Below are 23,366 nucleotides of genomic sequence, written 5' to 3'. Positions count from 1 at the left end.
AATGCGCGGTAGAAATTGGCATACACAGCAAACGTACTGTGCACAGTGAGAAACTAAAATGCTTCAGCCATAGATGTACCATACCACTATGTGGTACGGTTACTTTGGAGTTGTCATCATTTGGCTTTGTGATTAGTTAAGATGTCTTAGTTTCAAACAATTTCTACTGCTAGCAATAATGAACAACGAGGCACGTACTATTTGGCAATGTAGGAAAATCTAGGAATACCTTGAACAGTGAACAAAGAACGTAGACTTCCATTAGCACTGTACTGGACAGTGTAATTTACCACTCAGGGGGTTTCACTGCTCAAGTTCAAAGAGTAAAACAATGACAAATAATCTGGATTATTTGAGACATCGATTCCTAAAGGATATAGAGTAAGCATACCAAAACTTCGATATATGTGAAACTAAAACGTTCTAATCATTTCTAGCTTTCGCTGTTGACATATAAAGTTTCTCGTCAATCAAAGCAGGTTGTCGACAACTTGAAGGGGGACGCCACTCCAGAAAATAAGACATTTTCATAAACTTTACGGGCTCTGGAGTCATTTCATGACTTTACATCACCTATAGTACAAGTACTTACGATTTCAGAAAAAACATCAAGTTCATCTTGTGCCTTTATAGGGCATCTTTGCTATGAGTCAGCAGAAATGATTATTCCTAGTTGAACAATTCATATTCATGAGAGGTTTCAGACTAAAGGAATAGGCACTTAGGAGTCAAAATATTCACTGTGGTTTTCCCCTTTAAGTTTACTCAGTAATTCTGATTTGGTATCAGAATATGTTATATATCTGAACATACCTATGTGGGTTTGTTACTTTTAATACGAGCTCAGTTTTCATTATCATTCAGTTTGAGATTCTGGTGACGCTCAGTTCCCAAACGAAGTAAATAAATAACTGCAGCATCAATGAATATACTTATATGCGGTAGTGAGAAAACGTTGATTTAGTAATCGGCAAGCGCCATCATTAGTGACAACATGACAACGGTTTGTTATCCCGTTTTCATAAATCCTTTGCAGTGAAACCAAACAGGAATAAATCTACGTAATGCATATTCCGTCTTATAGTTGTGACGCTGTGATACTGACGAATGAAGAATATTTGTCACACTCATAAACACAGCCGTGCATAACTTCAATATCACGTGACATAATTACATTGCATTACATTAAAATTTATAATTTTTACAACACTCGTACAAAATGAGATACGTACTAAAATTTGTGTTGTCAAGAGTACGTTCTACGTGGAACATTTAACAATTTGGGAATATAAAATACAAATCTATATAACTCAGAAGATTACATGTGTTGGTTAAGCAGTTAGTAGTTGCTGTGTTTAACCAGGTGATAGAGAAACTGCTTTGACACATTCCTTAGAGTCTGAGAGAAATGGATTGGTATGACCTCTAGTAAAAGCTTGCCTCGGATGATTTCTCCCATTTAGATAAATTTGTAATTTTGATTTACCGGTTCTTATTTGGTGGTAGTTGTGTTTGCAATTGGTATCAACTTTGAGTAAGCATTTTCAGCTTGTGAGGATAGTCTAGAACGATACGATAGAGTTGGGATACGATAGAGTTGGGATACAGTGGAAACTACTATAAATGAAACAACAGAAAGTTGTCTGAATCGACATACAAAACTTTACCAATATTGCTACATTTTCATGCCTCATGAGTTACCATTAGCAGAGCATAACCAAATCATTTACAATGTAATAATGTATATTTTAGATAACGTTCTAGTAGATATTAAAGTGCCCTTATCAGAACAAATCATTTACAATGTAATAAATTATTTTTTGTGAACGTTTTAGTAGATATTTCAGTGCCCTTATCAGAACAAATCATTTACAATGTAATAATGTATATTTTTGTGAACAGTTTAGTAGATATTACAGTGCCCTTATCAGAACAAGCCATTTACAATTTAACAATGTAAGTATCAAAACGCAAAGACAAGGTGACATTGCCCGTTAGATCGAAAACCAGAGCTGTCATTTCTTCCGCGACACTGCGAAATAAAGACGCACCTAGTACCTCTTGGCGGTGCGTTTTGGACGGTGCCGTAAAAGACGATGATTATATATAGAGTCAAACTATAAAATGTAGGAATTTTACATAAAACTTGTCGAGCCAATCAAATGTGGCAATGTAGTAAGACTTTTCAGTTATCAAGTTATCGTAACCTTTCAGGTTAAGTGGGTTCAATTGTAATTTCACTGATCGGCTGTGGCATAATTACGAAGAGTGAGGCGGATTTTACTATAGGGGACAATCTTCGGAAATCAGTCGTGATGTAGCACTCAGCTTTTTGTACGGATTATGCACCGACTTTAATTCTGTCATGTGAAAGAAATGGGACTTGGGTTCTGCCATATACAATTACATGTAAGCCAATGCATTTAACCAAATTGAAATAAAATGAGATATTGTGGTGTTACGTTACCATCCGCTCAGAGTTGGCAGAGGTGAATGAAGTCATAATAAATTCTTAGGAAATAGCTCCTTTTAAAAATTTCAATTATCGTAATGATAAATTCTATCTTTAAATAAACCCATCTATGTATGGTGATCATATATAGACAGCTAATTGCGTAATAATGTCGTTTTAGATTTATATATAGACGAGCGTTTTGGAAAGAAATACACAACACTGAAATTGCGACCATCAACATTTTATATGAAGACAGCAAATAAAAACATACCCTGCCTTGATGGCGAAACATTTCATGAACAGTTTTTAATTTTGTATATTTACATAGTGTCGTATAGCCAAATTTCTTGGTCAAAAATTAAAACTCAACATTTTACAACAGGATGACTGTAAGTAATACCCAAAATATTAACTTTCTTAGTTTGATATCATGCACCCGAACAGTTAAGAGTCAGCGAACGTACATGTAGGCGTTATATGATTCATAAATGTCAACGTCACATGAGTCTATGCATCACATCGCTTCGTACCTGTTGGAATCTACGATTTAGTGACGGGATTTTGGGACAAACTGAATTATAACTTGTTGTCGCAGCGTCTTATACAGACGTGTGGGGTCTGGATATTACTGGTGGCGTGGTGCTATTAAGATGAGTGACACAAACTGTGCTATATATGGCATGTACTATACATTATACCGTTACCGTTAATACACCAGGCTTCCCCTACTTTACTACGGACTCTTCAGAAGACACTACCGAAGTTAAATAATTTACTTATGTTTAACATGGACGCCGTCGATGAATTTTTTTATAATTCTGGTCAATGTAATATTTAGGATAAGTCACGTTACGTTTTTGTTACGGCCACGGTTGTAATCATCGTAAAAGTTACCTCACTTTATCAGGTAAGTTTATGGGATTGTAAACAGGTATAGGATCACTATAGGCAGAGTACAGAAAGTGCTGTATTAAACTCAGAAGTTGATGACTTATACGGTTACTTTTATTGTGATCAATACTCATAAACTACCCAAGAAATGCGAAGAATCAGGCCTTCTCTATATACCCAATTCGCCAAGCACGCAACCATGTTTGGCCCATGTCATTTACATAAAATTAATCTTGCGGTTCTGATTGGTCGTGTACGACGTTGCAAGCTGCTTTTAAAAATGGCGACCAAACAAGTTCTTTGACCTTTGACCTCAAATATCAACTGCAGCTACACTTCAAAAATGTAGTTTATATTGTATTTCTTTGTGGGGATGAATTGATGAGTATCAAAGGCATGTTCATCTGTTGTGGAGGGGAGGGGGGTTGTATTTCTACCCTTTTATTTTTTTCCATAGTATATGGAATTTATAAAGTATGTCAGCATGCTTTATACTTGTAGTCAGAAAATATATTTCGGCAAAACTTTGATGAAATTTCTGTTCCAAGAATTTGATATTTGTGTCATATAAACAGACAACACATCAGCTTCATGTATGGTGAGACTTAAAACAGAAAACTTGTAACAACAGCCATTAATTATTACAGTTGCTCAAATTTTCTCCAACATTTGGACTTTAAGCTTACAGATGAATAAATTATGTTAAGTTTGAAGGAATGATGGCGAATTCAAATGACACTACAATCATTTCCATATTTTGTTCAATTGAATACATTTTCGTTCTCTTAAAGATCCTTACTTCAGTTCACTTTGAATATCAAGTATGAATAACGACGTACTGAACGACGCATGAGTGCAAATGCAACGTACTCGATGTATTTACACATGCTTATAGTGTTGTTGTCTTCATTCGTATTTTACGAGCGTTGCAAATGAAAGTCTAACAGAAAACACGGCAAGCTTTAGCGCAAATATCTCGAGTTCAATACTTGAACTCTTGTGAGACAGGGATCTATTATTATTACACATTTTTATCCGAAATAACAGCGTTCATATGAGTATATAATTACGGTACGTTCACGTTATTCCATGTACGCGTCTTACATCATAAGACGTTCACGTGCATGTGCTCATACAAGTAATTTGCAATCATAATTACGTAAGTATTGACGAAAGCCTAACACGCACCGAGACAAGTAATGAATGACAAAGAACAAAGAATACACATGTATGAAAGAGATTATTACCAAATAAGCATATATAATATTTGGCACAATATACGAAGGGTCATGATGATATAGTAGTTACAAAATAAGTAATGTTATTTATGACACCGTTTGGTGCCACCAATGGCATAAACTCGTCGATTGTTCTTTACCTTCCGCCGACCATCTGGCACACGCATAAATATATATAACATTTATATGGATAAGAATTGCCATATGGATACGAGAATCGGGAAATTTAATTCACAAAATACAAAATTATGTATTCTACTTGAAAAAAAAACAATGTGAAACAGCATCGATCAAGTCCATTATTGTGACTCAATAAGTTGCAAAAAACCTGAAAAACGTACGTAAATTAACAAGCATTTTACACCTTTCTTTTAATTTTTTTCAATATATTGAGTTACAAATACAGACTTGGTGTATGTTGTTTCACACTGTTTTCAAATAGAAATACATAGTAGAGATGTTTAATGACTCTAAATAATTCACGATAAGTACCCAATTCCTATCCTGGACCATTTGACAACTCTAACAGCCACAAAAGATATTGACTCATGTATATTATGTATTTAGGGGACTCAGCAGACAAGAATTTCAACACAAATGACAAACTCGACTATAAATCATTGTAGACTACTCAATGCATGTATTTCATCAGAAGTCAACAAAAGCAGAAATATGAGCTTTCTAATAACAATAGAATCGGACTTTATTGTTTTGTCCTATGACACTGCAAACAGGTTATTAGGTATAAAATTGAAGTACACTGCATTTAACAATACAAACCGTCGATTTGTAGGTGGCAACAAATACTTGACACGTCATGACACACCTCGAATTTCTGCTAATATTAGGTAATTTTTTAGCTCTCTCATAGAGTAATTTAAGCCCTCTATAACGTCTAACCCATTTCAACTTGTAGTGATAATGTATACACGTAAGCGTACGTTGATTAGATGTATCAATGGAGCCCATTACTGTCACATGTAACATGTGCAACTGTGGCTACGTCATTTGTAAAATTCGTTATAAATCGCTTTAAGTTTAAATCCCATTTCAGCACATTTTTATTAAAATAAGATTATATATTTAATTGTGGTCTAAAAGGAAGATTAGTCATACTGAAATTCTACTGAAAGAGAATATTTTTCTTTGAAATAATTTTGGTGGGTGTCAGGTTTCAATCATGTGGCACTAAAGTCGAGCGTGTAAGATTTGAACAGCTGGTGTAGCTGATCATTAACTCTCATGACGGCATGATACTAGTAGTTATAAAACTTTATTATAAATAAATATTGGATAAAATGGTTGTTTTTTATATTCTAGTAAGAAGTATGATATAATGTTATGAACAACACATTGTTGTCAGTCTGTTAGACAATAAGGATTCGAAGTCTATTTTTTGAAACATTTAGCAACGCCAGCAAGTACCAATTGTGACAACAAATATTATGTATATTTTATAGATCAAGGAGTAGGACAAATTAAGATAGCATTTTCACCCCGGTAGTGTCTTTTTTCAATTTTTAATTTTTTTCATTAATTTATCAATTTATATTTTCCATAACCTTAATTACACATTACAGTTTGGTTGCTTGTGTCGGCATTGTCGATTCACTTTAACGCGCGGTGGAAATGGCAATAAAATTATCTAGTCATACCTTGTACAAGCCAAGTTATTTTCTTCTAACTAAAAATATTGATTACGGGTCAAACCACTGTATAATTTTCTATATTGGTCTGAGATTCTATACACTGGTCGTTCTACAACGATACAATGCGATGTCCTGCGATGCTCGAAATATGAGTCAAAGCGTTCAAATTACCATTATGATAATTGTTCCCGTTCTTGCATACATTACGCTTGAAAAAATATTTGGCTAGTTCAATCTCCTCAACACAATTAGAAGATTGGTTTGGCACGAGACAGGCAGTACATTTCCAATACTCTTTTGAATTCCTAGCACCCATATGCACATACACATAAACGTTAATGATTTACAACTTTATAGGGAAAAAACTACCCATTGGTATATCAAGTAATAACAGTACCGACACTGCAAAGTAGAAACATGCCGAATTTAATAGTTTCTATAATAGTGGTATTATGATCACCGATGTTTTTTATGTCCGGGAAAGCTATGCCTCGTTTCACATTAATCAGAACAAAAACTGAAAAAAAGACGAGTAAACGTGGAATGAAAATGTGATTGAATATTAGTATAAACATATACATTTGTATATACATGGTTATGTCAGATCGATTTGGAATGAAAGGTAGACCTTTGGAATCAGGACATGCGCAGTCAGTATTAGTTTTCTTCCACAGGGAATGAGTCGCTCATACATAGCGTCAAGGTGATACCGTCTGCAGGGTCACATATTATAATTCTTTCTGACAATGTGAATTACATCGTTCAATGATCATAGCAATATATTCCACGGTTATTTCATACATCATGCATGCACTTTTCCCTCAAGTGACCTAATTCCAGATCTGGGGTCTCTTAAAATAAACAGCTGTGTAGTATAGTGTATGCTTGGTGAATTACTATCGAGCCTGGTTATTAACTTCAATCTCGCATTTCCTAGTCTTTCCCAGTTGCAATGAAAGTTGAATGTCAAAGTGTAGCTGGTATTGCCACAAGTTCAGAAAGAATATTTTAATATCCGGATTGTGTGAATTTTTTTTATATTTGTGTGGCGCGTCTCTTCTCTACAGCAGAGAACTGAATTTTCAGTTTTTATTTCAGATATTATCTTACCCACAACTCTCTCTGATTGAATGCGTGGGTGTTCCTTATTCTACGACTTACTCTCCATATTTCTAAACATCTAACGCACCACTGTTATAATTTGAATTGTATATAAGAACATTATTCTTAGGAATTGGAATAGCATACTTCTCAGTTTCAATTAAACGAATCGACAACTTGGGTTGGCAGTGTGCAACAAGTGTTAATATATAAACTTATTTCGTTATACTCATTCAGAAAATTCAGTATCCTTGGTGGAGTTGTGACATGTGCGACCATTTTTCTTAGTTTCCTTGCAAATATTCCTTCCAAAAAGCCGGTTAAAATGTATACAATCCAATCCTTCCATCAAAACTCACTGATATCTGAACTGATGAAGATATGTATTCAGAAACTCATCAGTCAAAGGGGCAACTACACGTTTCAAAATGTCACATGTATTTTCACAAAAACTTGTGTACAACTGTTAAATTTGTCTGACCTTAAGGAGCTAATTTCTACCAGAGAGTAGCACTTAGCACTTAATTTGAATATGGTGTCATAGTTTTGCATATCTTTGTTTATGACAAGTTACAATACAGTTAAACACAAAAGAACCCAGTAACGTGATCCTGCACAAAAAATGAGACCAAATTGGATTTTAATGTAGGTTTATATTAACTTCCTTATGTGTTTTGTTTCCAGTCACTGAGTATGTACATGGTATTATTATTAGAGGATTATATGATAGATATATTAATAAGCCAGCTATGCAATGACTGTAATCAAAATATCCCGATATTATATAACATGAGAATGTCTGAAACTGATATCATCAGCTAGCATTATCTTTTGTTCTTACTCAAGGTAAAAGAAACTAATTAAGATGATTGGATTATGTTGATTTTGTATGATGTAGAGGCAATGTTGGGATATTCAGATAAATTAATCCATTTTGATACAAGACCTTTTCTTTTAAGGTATTTTTGATGCATAAAAATGAGGAGAGAGAGAACCTGTTTATAGAAATTAATACTCTGTCCCACCCCCTACCCCATCCCACCTCAACACACAGGTAATTTGTGGTCTATATTGCAGATTCCAATATTGAAATATTCAACTTGGTCATCTAATTATTCTTGTAGGACATTGAGAAATGAAGTGAATTTAATTTTATTTAAAGTGTTATTGTCCAGCCATGAAATGGTTCACCGCATTTCCAGCATAATCTTACCCTCGTACATAACGAATTGAAGTCAGAAAATAACTATCAGCTTAATTTACTTCCCTGCTGTTCTTTTTATTGCAAAGAGACAGAAGTACTAGAATTCTTGTTAATTTACTAACAGCAAAATCTGCTGAATTTAATATGTGAAATACACCCAAATTTCCAGTCAGTATTTTGCTTAAAATGATATTTCTTGTCGGCAGAGTTTTGTCAACTGAACAGTGGCAATGTTTGGTCTTAATTCATTCTTGACACTGAGTTGTGAAAGATGTACAAATCGTGTTTGAAGTACCATCACAATTATTCAGCTGATGAGCAATAAATGTGTCTACTTGTACATGTAATTGCATTTTATGTTTTACATTTCAGTGGAGTTTTTAAGTTTACTTGATGAGTACAGCGCATTGGCAGTCGCAGAACAGTCTAGTTGCAAAACAATTTCCAATGGGACAATTGTTTTCAATATTCGTGAGACTAAAAATACCTTCGATTGAGTGAATTGTATATTGACGTTTTAGCGGTATGATTAAAACTACACTTTTCCAAATCAAAGGTCACACTACTAATATTTCATCATCTTCATCTGACATTTATGCTGACTAGTTTTCCATTATTTTGATTAAAATTAGTTAATTAGTTTATTTTCGGATCTTAATATACTGTAAAGTGTATGTGTTGACAAATAAACGAACAAGGTAGTAATTGATAAGCATGTTTGGTTAGTAATTAGTATTTGACGTTCGGGTTATACTTCACTAACGTGAATGAATATTGTACTCAAACTTGATAAAGTGTATGTATATGTTTATAGTTTCTAAATTGAGATCCTCCTTTCTATAAGAAACCGATAACAAAAAATTTGCACTTCAGCTAATTTGATCGATATTGCCTGTCAGATATTTTCATTTGCGAAGGCCAGAGCATATTTTTACACTAATAGTACGTGTCGGACGTGCCGTAAAGAATGTATGTATGTATGTTTGTATATATATATATATATATATGTATGTATGTATGTATGTATGTATGTATGTATGTATGTATGTATGTATGTATGTATGTATATATGTATGTATGTATGTATGTATGTATGTATGTATGTACGTATGTACGTACGTACGTACGTACGTACACGTACGTATGTATGCATGTATGTATGTATGTATGTATGTATGTATGTATGTATGTATGTATGTATGTATGTATGTATGCATGCATGCATGCATACATATAAGACTGCATGTATGTGGGGGTGATCACCTTCAATAATAATAGTTAATCTTCAAGTCAGTTAACCTCACAAGATGGCGTTCTATTGCGTTACCTCTGACAACCGTGTTAGGTAAAGACACCATTCTAGTACTAGGAATACAACTGTTAACGGCACCCCTTAGAGAAAAACAGCTCTGGACTGTTATTAGAAATTGATGTCGAAGTGCCGTACAAAGAGTACCCGGATCCATACAAAATTTTACCAAGAACCCCTAGCCCGTGGGAATATTTGAAGTCAATATTTCATGGTTTAACGCAACAATATTATTAATAGAAAGAAGCATGTCACGATTTTAATAAGTGTTACAAGTTGTTATATTCGCCATGTGAAATCTATTAGCTTCAGGTACGTAAACAGTGAAGTGTTATGTCTGATGGAGTAAATGCATAATCACTTATTGACTGTTGTCTGCGTTGCTTTTGATAATGACAAATATCGCTGTTTCAGTTCCACGTTGTACTTGCAACTGTATTCATCCTTGAAGTATTTGTTTTACGGTACTTTGACCAGAAATGCAGAATCCTAACATGCAACTATTGTATTTGCAAACTTGCACAAAAGGAACGTTTGCGTCTTTTTCTCTCACATGACAGACAAAAGATGCAAGAAGGAAGTTCTTTCACCGTGACAATTTTAGTTGTAGTTGACTTACATGAAACAAAATGGGGAAGGTCAAATTTCTAGACAGATATTTGTTAAAATAGTGGTGATTTCTAGTCAACACATAAAAAAACTAATTCAATGTAAAGGGATATTTACTGTTATGTGGGTCTAAAATAGAGTTGTGATATGTCAAAGAGTTGGAAAAGAACAAGGCTTACTTTTCATTGAGTAAACATGAATTATTGATGGTCGATGTTACTCAAACAGTACATTTGTCAAAACACATGAGCTGCAATAGCTGTACTAATTATACAAACTAACTAATAATGTTAATAATTCTCTTTCGAGATCCCTATAAATTGTTAACTGTATCAACCATGTCGACTGAAGTAGGATTCAAACAGACGTTGTAATAACTCGCATAACACACGCCAATGGACGTTCAGGTTCAGGCACAAAGCAAACAGTGCGAAATGATCTTCAATTAAAAAACTCACCTGAAATTTCTATGTTTGTGATGATAGAACAGAAATTTAGGCTAGGACAGCGGTTTTATATTTGGACCAAGGAACTGCTCACATCGCTGCTCCCAGCATACAATACGCAGATTGTATACGAGTGCAAAATATTGCAGCGTGAAGGGATGTTCAGGCCCTCTAACTAAGTGAAATTTAACTCGATGTACTGTGTCACATCACTTACAGTTTCCATCCAACCAGTGCACTGCTGAGTACGTGGTTTATGAAAAGTTGTCATAGTACAACTAATTTTATAAACAATTTTGCCTGTCACAAGCTAAAATAAATACCGCCAATGTCGTTGTGGCACAACTGTACAGTTTTTAAAAGTGTTTATCCATATGCTAGGCCATCCTAACAACAGATGTTCATTTGATGAATCCAGTTGCCTATCCAACCATGTTGCTATCTTTGCGATATACGTGATCATTTGGCTACTGCTATGGGCGTGGTCATGTTGCTAGATACATTTGCATACATTTTTTGAATATTCATTCAATTGTCTATTAATCCCCTTTGTTATCTACGCAATATATGTGATCATTTGGCTGTTGCTATGGGCGTGGTCTTGTTGCTAGCCACATTTGCATACATTATTTGAATGTTTATTTATTTGTCTTTCAATTCCTGTTGTTACCTTCGCAATATACGTGACCATTTGGCTGTTGCTATGGACGTGGTCTTGTTGCTAGGTAAATTTACATACATTTTTTGAATGTTTATTCAATTGTCTATTAATCCCTGTTGTCTTTGTGAAATACACGACCGTTTGGCTGTTACTATGGGCGTGGTCATGGTTGTTAGGGATATTTGCATACATTTTTTGAATGTTTACTCACTTGCCTACCAGAAGATGTTGTTATTTAACCAAAATATACCACCATTTGGTTGTTGCTAAGGGCGTGGTCGTGGTTGCTAGGGCCAGTTTTGTCAACATGTTTTGAAGAAAATCTGTAGAATAACACTTTCAGAAACATCTCACCAAATTTCAGGCTTATTGACCAAGTACTTTTTGAGATATAAGTTTTTGACCAAAAATGAACATTATTACACCTAATTTGCATATCACTCATGGAATCATTGTATGCTTAATATTTCTTCGTCCATACATCCATAAATGCATTCCCATTAAATTTCAGCCCAATCTGCATATCACTGTTCTAAAACCAATTTTTCTCTAGATTTCAAAAATGCTTGGTGGACATCTGTGTTTGGTAGCTTTCTAGTAGTAATCTTCATCCAAAGTTACATAACACATAATAAAAAAATCAATAATCTGATGGTGGTTTGGGGATGACAAACACGTACATGACAACACAACAATTTGGAAACGCTGCCGAAAGTGCATCATTTTGAAGAAAAAAAATTAAATTCGTTTTCATTCGAAAACCAAGTTCGTGGGCGAAAACGAAGTCTTGTAAATGACCGAAAACGCAACAAATTAAAAAAACGTACAAATTCGACGTCAGGAATGATCCCATTGATGACTTGAATATTTTCTTTAACACAAGTGTATTCTTTTGTGTGAAATAGTGACCTGAGTGAGTCATTCAAGTTGTGAACAACCTTGTGAGATTACTAAAGCTAGTAACTGGGAATGTTTTTTAAATGGGGACATTTTCCTTATTCGAAAATAACGATTATTCACCAATAACGCAATATTCACCAAACCGCATACACGCATTTAAAAAAAGATGTATTCACTATTCACGCATTAGAATATTAATGATTCACCACTCACGCGTACGTGTAATCCTCCCGATTGTTACACGGTTTCCCAACGAGCTTCAGTTGTACCTATACGATGAACAGTACTTTTTTAGCTGTCCAGAAATGTTGTCAAGAAAATTCGGTCTTCTGCCTGTACTTTCAATGTCACAGCTATTGGATATTTCGATGTAATGACAATGTATGCTTCTGATATCCTCGTTTCTAATGAATGGGATCTTCATTTTCCAAGGACAGAATTATTACCATTGGTAATTATTACCACTGTCCGAAAATTTTTCCCAGCCTTGTACGACTTTTTATGCTCGTCACTGTAACAACTGACGTCACACCATGCTTTATTACTAATATTAGAAGTAAAGCCCATGCTGATCTTTAGAACTCTCAAACCGGAATTGACGATACTAGAAAAAAGTCCGTTGATGATCTGTTTCTTCCTTGTTTGTCTGGGGTTAGATATGGAAGTACGTGGGTGGTACCTTTGTATTCAAACCTCTTGCGACTCGCAATCTGAACACTTCAACGAGATGCAAGTAGCGCGTGTTTATCGATGACTGACCGAAGATTAGTGTCGAGATCCTGGGCTGTTAAATGATCAGACGGGGGTAGTATACTGTGAAGGTCTTCCATGAAGACAGTGTGATTTACATTGCGAATATTAATCCGTGTCATCTTCATGGTGATATTTGGAGGAGGTAGCAAAACATTGAGGTGACTGATTACGCAGAGATGGTCAGATATAATAGCACTAGAAACCATTGTAGACTGTACTAAGTCACTTTCTGATCTATGCACTAACCAACCAATCGAGAGTATGGCCTTCATTGTATCGTTTTAGTCCATACATCAGAGCTTGCTATGGGATATTTTAGATATCATATATATCCGTGGTTATTACAAACATGTATATGCATGTATGTCGCCATTTACAAATACTAGTAATTGATTTGTACAACAATTATGGCCGCTATTTAGTCAGCAACCACAAGAATCCTTCCCCATCTGTCCCATGATGTGTACAATCTTGTAATATTACCTTGGTATTAAATTATTTTGCACAGAAATTGGCAACACTTAAATACGACAACTCATATGCATGATTGTGTGATTTGCAAGAAAAAGCTTGACTTTGGAATTCTGACCAGAAGATCAGGGCCAAGGTCAAATTATATTATACTAACAGAAAGATCATATTTGACAATATAGGGGTAGACACTTGAACTGCGTCGCTATGTAGTATAGTTCACAAGAAATTGTTCCAATAACTGATATTTACAACAAATATGGCCGCCATTTTGTATGTAAGAGCGCCCTCTATAGTTGGCACCACTTAAATTTCTTGTTATATTTATTTAACCAAACGACGTGTAGACAGAGCAAAACTTTCTTGTAAATCCCTGTATCTACGGAGAGTTGATATATCAGGTCTCGCTGGATGGACAGTATTTTTTTTTAATCTGCAAAATTTCCGACTAACTGACGTCACAATCGAACGTAGTAGGGATTTGAATTTGGCCAATTTAGACACGCAAAGTCTTGTGGGAAATTAAAAGATAGCAGTCGGCAATCACTTTCCTCAATTCTAAGGTAGAGATGTGTATGGCGGTAAGAGACTCAACTTCTTAATAGTTTTGGGCTGTCGATTCGCGTATATTAGTGTTTCAATAAAAAAAAACATTCCCCAAGATGATTTCCACGAAATTGAGAATGGTGAGTTGGAAAATCACAGGGGCTACCGCGTTTTGGTCATCGTGAACAGCATACATGTGTACGAATTTTACTATAATCAATATTAATGGGATCGCGAAAGAGAAGAACTCAGTAGGCAATGTTAAAAACAAAATTTAATTGGAATAGACATCGCTGACGTAATTTAAATCTAGAGTCGCGTGGCTCAAAAACATATCAAGGATATTATTTCAATTTCCTTGCCTTTTACAACCGTAACTTTAATTTGCAATCGTTCTGATCGACTGACACATTGTGCAAGTCACTCAAAGCAAGAACGTAGAGTTGTTCATTCAATTTCCTGTATTACAGGATTGGAGTTGTTCATTGCCCCGAGCTGATTAATTCGTTGCGATTATTTTTTTTTGTTTGTTTTTTCAATCGACGATATCTTTGATGCAATCTGACTTGATGTGCAGATTAACTGGGCTAGGCTAATCTTACGACTAACCCTATAATCTACTGATTAGCTGAATCATGTTGTGTAACGAATAAGAAAAGAGTTTATGACCCTCTAAACATTATAATATATGGTATCCAATAATGTATGAGATAGGATTCTCACTTAACAGGGTGGTATGGTGGTAGGGTGGTATGGTGGTAGGGCACATAGGTAACTATGAAGAAGATAAGTGAGCTGACCATTGTCATGACTATAGCAAGAAAGATCGAGGAGACACACAAGCGAACAAGTCACGTGAACATTACGATGCACAAATACTGTATTACTCATGAAACCACACATTTTGTATATTCATAGTAACAAATACACAACAAAGAGTTCTAATTACTCAAACAAGTAACATTTCCGCATCGTTGGTTTCATACGTTGCAGGCATTACAGAATGATAATGGCGCTTAGACACATTTTCGCTTGCAGTGGTTATATTGTTGTTTACCCATAGTGGCACGAGACAAGCTAAGCTCAGTTTCACAAATCCGTCTTATATATAAAGTCTCATAATTAAACTCTATGCATTCTGTGTATCTCACTTTCTCACTATATAGACATAGTTTAACATACCAGACTTGATATCAGCCATAATTACATTCTGTTACAACAGAATTACATACGTGTTTGTCACGTACATGTATATTTATTTCTTTAGACTTCAAAACATGTTTGCATTTATATTATGTGATGTTATCATTTGTATACTGGCAAAGGGTAAAGTAAACTATATAGATGGGTTACAGCACTGAGTTGTATCGTGAATTAAAACATGCAAGACAATCAAACTGGGACGCCATTCACAATGAACGATATGGATGACCCTTCACTATCATCATGCTCCTGAAACGATGAAAATGTAATTAATTTATTTAGTAATTGCTTTTGCCCCCCCCCTCCCCCATCTCTTCAAATGAAATCAGGAAATAATTCAATGAATTCATTCCTTCATTCAGCACATTAACGTCAACTTACATAAAATAGAAGTCTGAAACTTCAACTGGTACTTTGCTCTTGAAAATACTAAGTTAATAAAGAAAATCAATCGTACAAAACATGAAACAGAGGTCAACACATATGTCATTTTGGAATCCAATATGGCCGCCGACAGTGTTTCGTACGGAAAAGTTAAACCCCGATTTATTTATTTATTTAAAAGGGACCTGGAACAAGTTTCAATGCGTCAAAGTTTGAATTTTAAGAACTTTAATCTTCAGTGAAATTGGTCCCAGAGGGCGCACTCCGGTCCCAGGAGGCGCACTCTGGTCCCAGGGAGCGCACTCTGGCCCCAGGAGGTGCACTCTGCCTTAATGTAAACTGAATGGTCTTTCACAACCAATCCAGAGACGTTCACCACGTCACATACAGGCACGTAAACGAGTCTTCGGGAAAGGACTGCGTCAACATAACAGATAAAAGTGAAAAGTATATAGGAACAAATCTACTAGCAATTTCATTCATTGTAATACGGCGTATGCCGGTTATCGAACTTCCGGTTGTTTCGCAGGAAAGTGTCGCGAGAGGGCGCACCATATCCGACAAAGTGAGGGCCAGAATTTTCGTCATGGCGTCTAATAGTATGGCGATGTATGAAGCTGTCAACAAAATGGGCGTAAAATAACTCCGTGCATTCATAAAAGAGTGGAAAATTACTACTTCTAAATCTACTAGATATCGCCAGAAATGCTGTCAACCTTGGTCTTGAAACACTAGAAAATGATAATTTTCTGAGAGAACGGAAGAGGAGACGAATAGTGGATGTCGGGCATCAAAAGATAGAACTAATCGACAGCGGAAACATTGAAAGTTGGACGGAGGACCTTCAAAATATACCCGATGTAGACATGATAAACATATTTCTTTACCTTACTGGTGTCTGTTGCTGGACAAAAGAACGATTAGAAAATTACAAATCTGACAACAGCTTCCAATCTGATTAAAATCCGATGTAGATGTTGGCTGATCGTTCATTGCTATTTTACCTTCGTTATTTTGCCTGAATTGACCTTCTTGGTACATGTTTACATTTTTAGCCTGCCTGATCGCCTCCTCTACGATCAGGCTAAAAAATGTAAACATGTACCAAGAAAAATAATATCAGGCAAAATAACGAAGGTAAAATAGCAATGAACGATTAGCCGACATCTACATCGGATTTTAATCAGATTGAACAGCTTCCAGCTACAGTCATTGCAATATTGAGAGTTCGGTCGACAATTACCAAGCCACATGTTTATATTGTAACTGATGTCGCCGCATACTTAGGCCTTTCTTGTTTATTAGAACAGTGGTGTAGCACCACGGGTGAAATCATAAAACTTTGTCCGGAAAAAAACATTTCATGTACTGGTTATAAGTTGGCATAAACATATTTGTATTGATATACTCAACTTTACTATCACACTTTGGTTAGCTTGCTATTCTTCATTCAGGACCATCAGTGTATAAAAAAACCCATTGAAGTCGGCAACGAATCATAAATATTGTTATTGTGATTGATGTACCACACCGCCCACCCCTTCAATGAATCGGCCTTCCATGTAACGTTTACGTGGTTCACTCATCATACCATGTCTTATACCGATCTGATTAAAATCCGATGTAGATGTCGGCTAATCGTTCATTGCTATTTTACCTTCGTTATTTTGCCTGAATTGACCTTCGTGGTACATGTTTACGTTTTTGTCCTGATCGGTAGAGGAGGCGATCAAACATGTACCACGAAGGTCAATTCAGGCAAAATAACGAAAGTAAAATAGCAATGAACGATTAGCCGACATCTACATCGGATTTTAATCAGATTGGTTTTATACAAGCTGCAATAACTGTAGCGTATATTGTGATTTTGAGGGTTCTTTCCTCTGTTTTTGTACCTTTTTCCGTTCCGATGTTTGACTGGAAGCAATCGTTACAATTTCTCCAACGGTAACGCAAATGGACGAGGTCACAGTGAAAACGTGAGTGAGATGTCAGTGTACTACCCGTTTCAAAATGTTGCTACTTTTGGGTTTTCCTCACGTTCGAATTGCAGAGCCAAACTTACGCGAAATATTAGGAGAATGAGAGGTTAATTTGCTATTTCGTTATTTGATGGGCGATAATGCAATATTATAGCGTAAAGTTACGGGGAATGACAGAAAACCTTTAGTCAGTGGTTACGATGCCTATAGACTCTGTGCTTTGCAACAATGCTCTACAATTCTGGCCCTCACTTCCGGTTCTAAAACAGCGCCCCTAGTGGCCAAACAATCAAATCTTTTATCTTTTCGCGGCTTTCGATAACCGGAATACGGCGTATTGGCAAACAACAAGTCGGAAATTAAAACCTCGCACGACGTATTGCAAATATAACAAATCAATTAATTATACTTTTTTGACGCTAACTGCAGTGAAAGTTATTACTGTAATTTATTATAAATTACTCGCCATATACAATTATCATATTTTGCTAACAAACAAACAAACAAACAAACAAATCAATCTTTCAAATATCATCAAAATGTTATTATTTAGCCAGTAGAGCTGATGAATAAAATGAATTATTACGTTGTTTCTTTTATGAGTACTTTTAAGAAAGATACAAAACAGAGACAGGCAAATCTACACCTATTACAGCCCGTTTCAAGTTACCGTTCACCGGCTGTGTTTGATACAACCACGCAGAAAACATTCAGTGGATCTGTTTGATACAACCACGCAGAAACCATTCAGTGGCTCTGTTTGATACAACCACACAGAAAGCAATAAGAAACTGTACATGCTACACGTTAAGATAGCAATATATTGAACTAGTTTCTAGCGACATTTTGTCTAAATGAAATCAGTTCTAAGTGTCTCCATGTGGCCATCTAATGCAGACGTCAAAAACATTGGCAGTTGGTTTAAATCATGGCTTAATATAGCCAAAAATTCAATGTGATCTTGTGACCTTGAAATAGATTGTATAACAAGAAATAATGGTTTCAACTATAATTTACAACACTTAAAATATTATAAAGATGTACCCTGTATGGTATATGGATGTAATGTTCAATTACTGCCTACAGAAATTACAAACACTACAGGGTAGCATTAAAAACTAGACAGTGGGTATTAATGTCCTTGATAAACGATATAAACAACATCCCTGATATGTAATTTTATACAATTCAAAATATCAAACATTAATGTCATTCAAATGATAAAGACAGAAGTTTGTATCTGTCTATTAAAAACACATATTTGTCATATTGTTCCCACTATCTGTGTATTAAAAACACAGCCGTTTGATGTCATATTTTTCTAGTCTTCTCACTAGAGTTTACGGCTAGTATATCGCCAGCTGGAGGTACGATGGTGCACATACTGCAAACGTTACCATGACGACACATTATCTACACGCATATTATAAATAATTACATGTGGTAAGTTTGAAGAGCAGAGGTTTTTTATGTAAATGAAACAGCATTGTTTGAAATATCGAGGTGTTATGGTATTTGTTGTCACTACTCGTTGCCTTTAGTTATTTCACAGTTTTGGTAACCAATCAAATTCGACGAGAAAGTTTCACAGTTGATGTCGCAAATATGAATAAAAACTGCAGCGTTGACATAGCAGTGCACATGCCTTCATTCGGATCATGGTAACAAATTCCCAACACGCACGCACGCCCAGCGCAAAGACTCTCAGGTGATCAACAGTATTTATTGACGAAACAGGACAAAAAATTGTATTCGCATCACTGAACAAAAGAAGAGTGGATAAGCTTATCCATAGTTCGCCCAACCAACCATGTCTACCTAAACGTGCGTTTTCACTCGTACAGGTACCCTGTAAATACATATCTCCCCCACTGGACCACATCGATAGAATACACGCCATGAACACTATAATAACGTAACTTTGACAGAATCACAAATATGTTCGACTTATTTCAATCAAATTTACTTTGGCCAATGTGAAGTATCATGTGCATGTCAGATATAGAAATTTGTTGATCGTCAACATTGGTATCGTATACAGGTACTAGGTATGGAATGTATCTGTCTACAAGATGTCACCGTCATGACACATTAGTCGTGAAATTCCAGTCACAGGGTTCGAATGGTATTAACTTCTCTTTGATAACACACACACACACACACACACACACACACACACACACACACACACACACACACACACACACACACACACACATACATACATACATACATACATACATACATACACACACAAACAAACATACATACATACATACATACATACATACATACATACACATACACACACATACACATACACACACAGACATATACACACATACACACACACACACACACACACACACACACACACACACACACACACACACACACAATCCACTAAGAGACGATACTTGGGGTTTGGTGTAACCAATCTGCAGTAAGCCAGCAGAGTTTATATTACTACTGTTTATGTACGTGTACATTGTTGATTCAATAAAATGTCACACTCGTGTTTGTAGACGTAAATGTCTATAGGGTCAAATGAAGTAAAGTAAAGGGAAACTTACATGTCGAACCACTTCGGTTGATGTCACAAATGCTTCAGACTGATCGCACCACCCAAGGAACAATCCAGTAACTGTTTATTACAGTATAAAAGCCAGACTTCGAGGATTGGGACAATACTTTATCTCTGGTCTTCGACGACACACTCCAGTGGAGAAGTTGTAACTGGTTTGTTAGTCCTGTGGTATAAAAATAGTAACAATGGCAGTTACTGTATTGGGTTGATTAAAGCTGTTGACTTCAAATGTACCGACTTGTGTGTGTGTGGGGGGGGGGGGGGCTAGCATGTATGTATGTATGTATGTATGTATGTATGTATGTATGTATGTATGTATGTATGTATGTATGTATGTATGTATGTATGTATGTATGCGCGTGTATGTGTCAGTCAGTCAGTCAGTCTGTTTGTTTGTTTGTTTGTTTGTTTGTTTGTTTTGTTTGTTTACGAGCATGCGACTATTAATATAAATGACAGACGACATTGTATATGCAAAGATGGTACTAGTATCTCATTTTATTATTTTAATAAGAATTACAGTCATACATCGTGACTGGTGTCTCCTTTATTGCTGTTCGCTGTTTTCGTTGTCAAAGATTTGTTGAGAGAGTTGTATCATATTGTTTTTTGTTTCTGATGTGTTAATTAATAAAATAATTCCTTGTCTGTGCTTAATGTACATTGTTTATTGTTTCATAAGGGACGATATCGATGGGGTTGACGTTACTAGTGTGACCCCCTAGGCTACTGAAAGATTGCATAACATATTAATATGGTAATTGAGACCATTGGAACACATTGTAACCATAATTTAAACACAATGCTAGCAGATACGTACATAATAACGAGTACAGGAAAGTGAACAACTACAACACACAACAATAACCTACCAGACCTTACAAACGTAATGTGAGATTCAAATATTTGTTGGTTGGAAAGAATTTACAGAAACAAACATTTTACTTAATCTCGACCTTTCTAGAAAAAGAAATTTGAAAAAGTTTTTGTTGGTACCCTCTAAAAGGAAAGATCAAGGGGTATTAAGTACTTGAAAACATTATTCTCGTCCATCATTTTCACACCTAGTACATTTACAGCCATTCAACCAGGTCTAATGTTGTCATTAATATGGGCAGAGTTCGTACCTTCTTATACATTGCCACCCCCCTAGACACATCAATCACTACACTGATTGTGTTGGAAATTTCAAAAGAAAAAGGCCGGTCGTGTCCTTGTTTTCAGATGTTCACCAACATGCTTAGACGTCTTTCAAATTCCTTAAATGGTTTTGAATGTTAACAGCCGATGCATTATTTGCTTTACAAAAATGCCTATTACGAAGGTTAAATCAGACTGTGACGGGGATAAATGAATTGTCTTGGCAGCCTAAGGGTGATTCCGAGATCACGACAGATGAACATCTACGCAAGGGAGGAATTGTGATACATCAAGGCGAATGCACCGACGATGTTATAGATTTTAGGTGAAGTGTTGTTGAACTGCGTTTTTGGCAAGGCTAAGTTGATACCACTTGACATTTCAAATTCATAATATTTCACATGAGGTCTATTTATACCCCACTTTCGTGTAGGGTCTATGATGAAACGGAGAAATGAAAGACAGTGGTCACTAAAATATCAAAACACAATCATTATGACACAATCACTATCACAACACTGGTCGTTCTTATTTGTACTATTCAGTTTTTGTTTATTTTCACAACTACTCTGTTGGTAAGTTTAAATATCCTTGACCGCCAAAAATGTTTTTTAAAAAAGAGAAGAAAAGAAAAGAAATCCAAACCTGTGAGACACGGTAATTGAGTGTGTATTTTATTCACGGACTCGAGATCAAATTCATCACGGTACAATGACAACGTCCTTCGATGCCAGCTATTAGTATCAAGATTACCCGAGCATTATCCCCATTAAAATAGGTAAAAATGAGTCTTGACAAAATGTCACAAACAACACGTGACCTTAACATTACGACATATAACTTAAGTGACAAGAAAAAAATAGCTTTGAAGGTTGAAATTGGTAAGCAATGAATAGATAATTGCATTAAAAGAAAGAATTCCAGTATACTACTACGACGATTGAGTGTGGAAAGATGACCATAGCTGTGTCCATTACAGTAATTTTGATTGAGTGAATGTATATTCCAAGTAAATCTTCAAATCCCAATGATAGAGAGTCAATTCAACTGATGACGTGAACCATAACTAACATATACTTCAAATGATGCGTGTTATTTCAACAACTGTAAATGTAGACCTGTCTCACGGTGCTTGAAGTGGATATTTAATGGTCTACTTCTGCGTTCACATTCGCTCGAAATAGATGTGAATCGTATCAGGTAACTAATTTTGGGTGTCACTTGATATGCATGGTGAAGACTTCAATGTGTTACATTATCATAAGTAGGCTTCAATAATTGAACTATACAGGTTTAATTAACACACACGTGTTGTCTAATGCTACTCAACCACCTGTTGTGTCTATTATAAGAAACTGGAGCCAGCCATATTAATCATCTTATCGGCATCCCAGGCTCCAGTATGACAAGCGAATTCACGGTACACTTAGCACAAATATTTGTTAGTACATGTATGCCTATCGATGCATATTGTCAATTAGTTGAAACTGTTGAACCAATCTATTTTAGACATGCCATGTTCACTTCTTCATCAATGTGTTGTATAAGTTCAGCCTGTGAGCTGCACGTCACATGTTATAATGAACTTTACATTTAGAAAATATGTACACACATACCCTCCCCAAACACCCCTTACCCCAATACCACGCCACGCCACCCCAAAAAAATCCTTAACCCCACCCCATCCCAACATACACACACACACACACACACACACACACACACATACATACATACATACATACATACATACATGCATGCATGCATACATGCATGCATGCATGCACGCACGCACACACACACACACGCACACACACACACACACACATACATACAT

General features: G+C 35.8%; 1 protein-coding gene across 1 annotated transcript in view; it reads right to left on the bottom strand.

Moving 5' to 3' along the window:
- LOC144434441 (PDF receptor-like) overlaps positions 1–20,451 on the bottom strand; it is a 94,880-nt gene extending 74,429 nt beyond the window's left edge. The window contains exon 1 of the mRNA XM_078122889.1: positions 20,376–20,451. The gene's annotated coding sequence lies outside the window, so the exon portion shown is untranslated. The remainder of the gene's footprint in view (positions 1–20,375) is intronic.
- Between the last annotated feature and the right edge of the window lie 2,915 nt (positions 20,452–23,366).

This window comes from Glandiceps talaboti, chromosome 4 (genome assembly GCF_964340395.1).
Source record: "Glandiceps talaboti chromosome 4, keGlaTala1.1, whole genome shotgun sequence".
Classification (NCBI taxonomy): Eukaryota; Metazoa; Hemichordata; class Enteropneusta; family Spengelidae; genus Glandiceps; species Glandiceps talaboti.
Note: the sequence above shows the minus strand (reverse complement) of the source record. Positions and strands in the feature narration are given on the sequence as shown.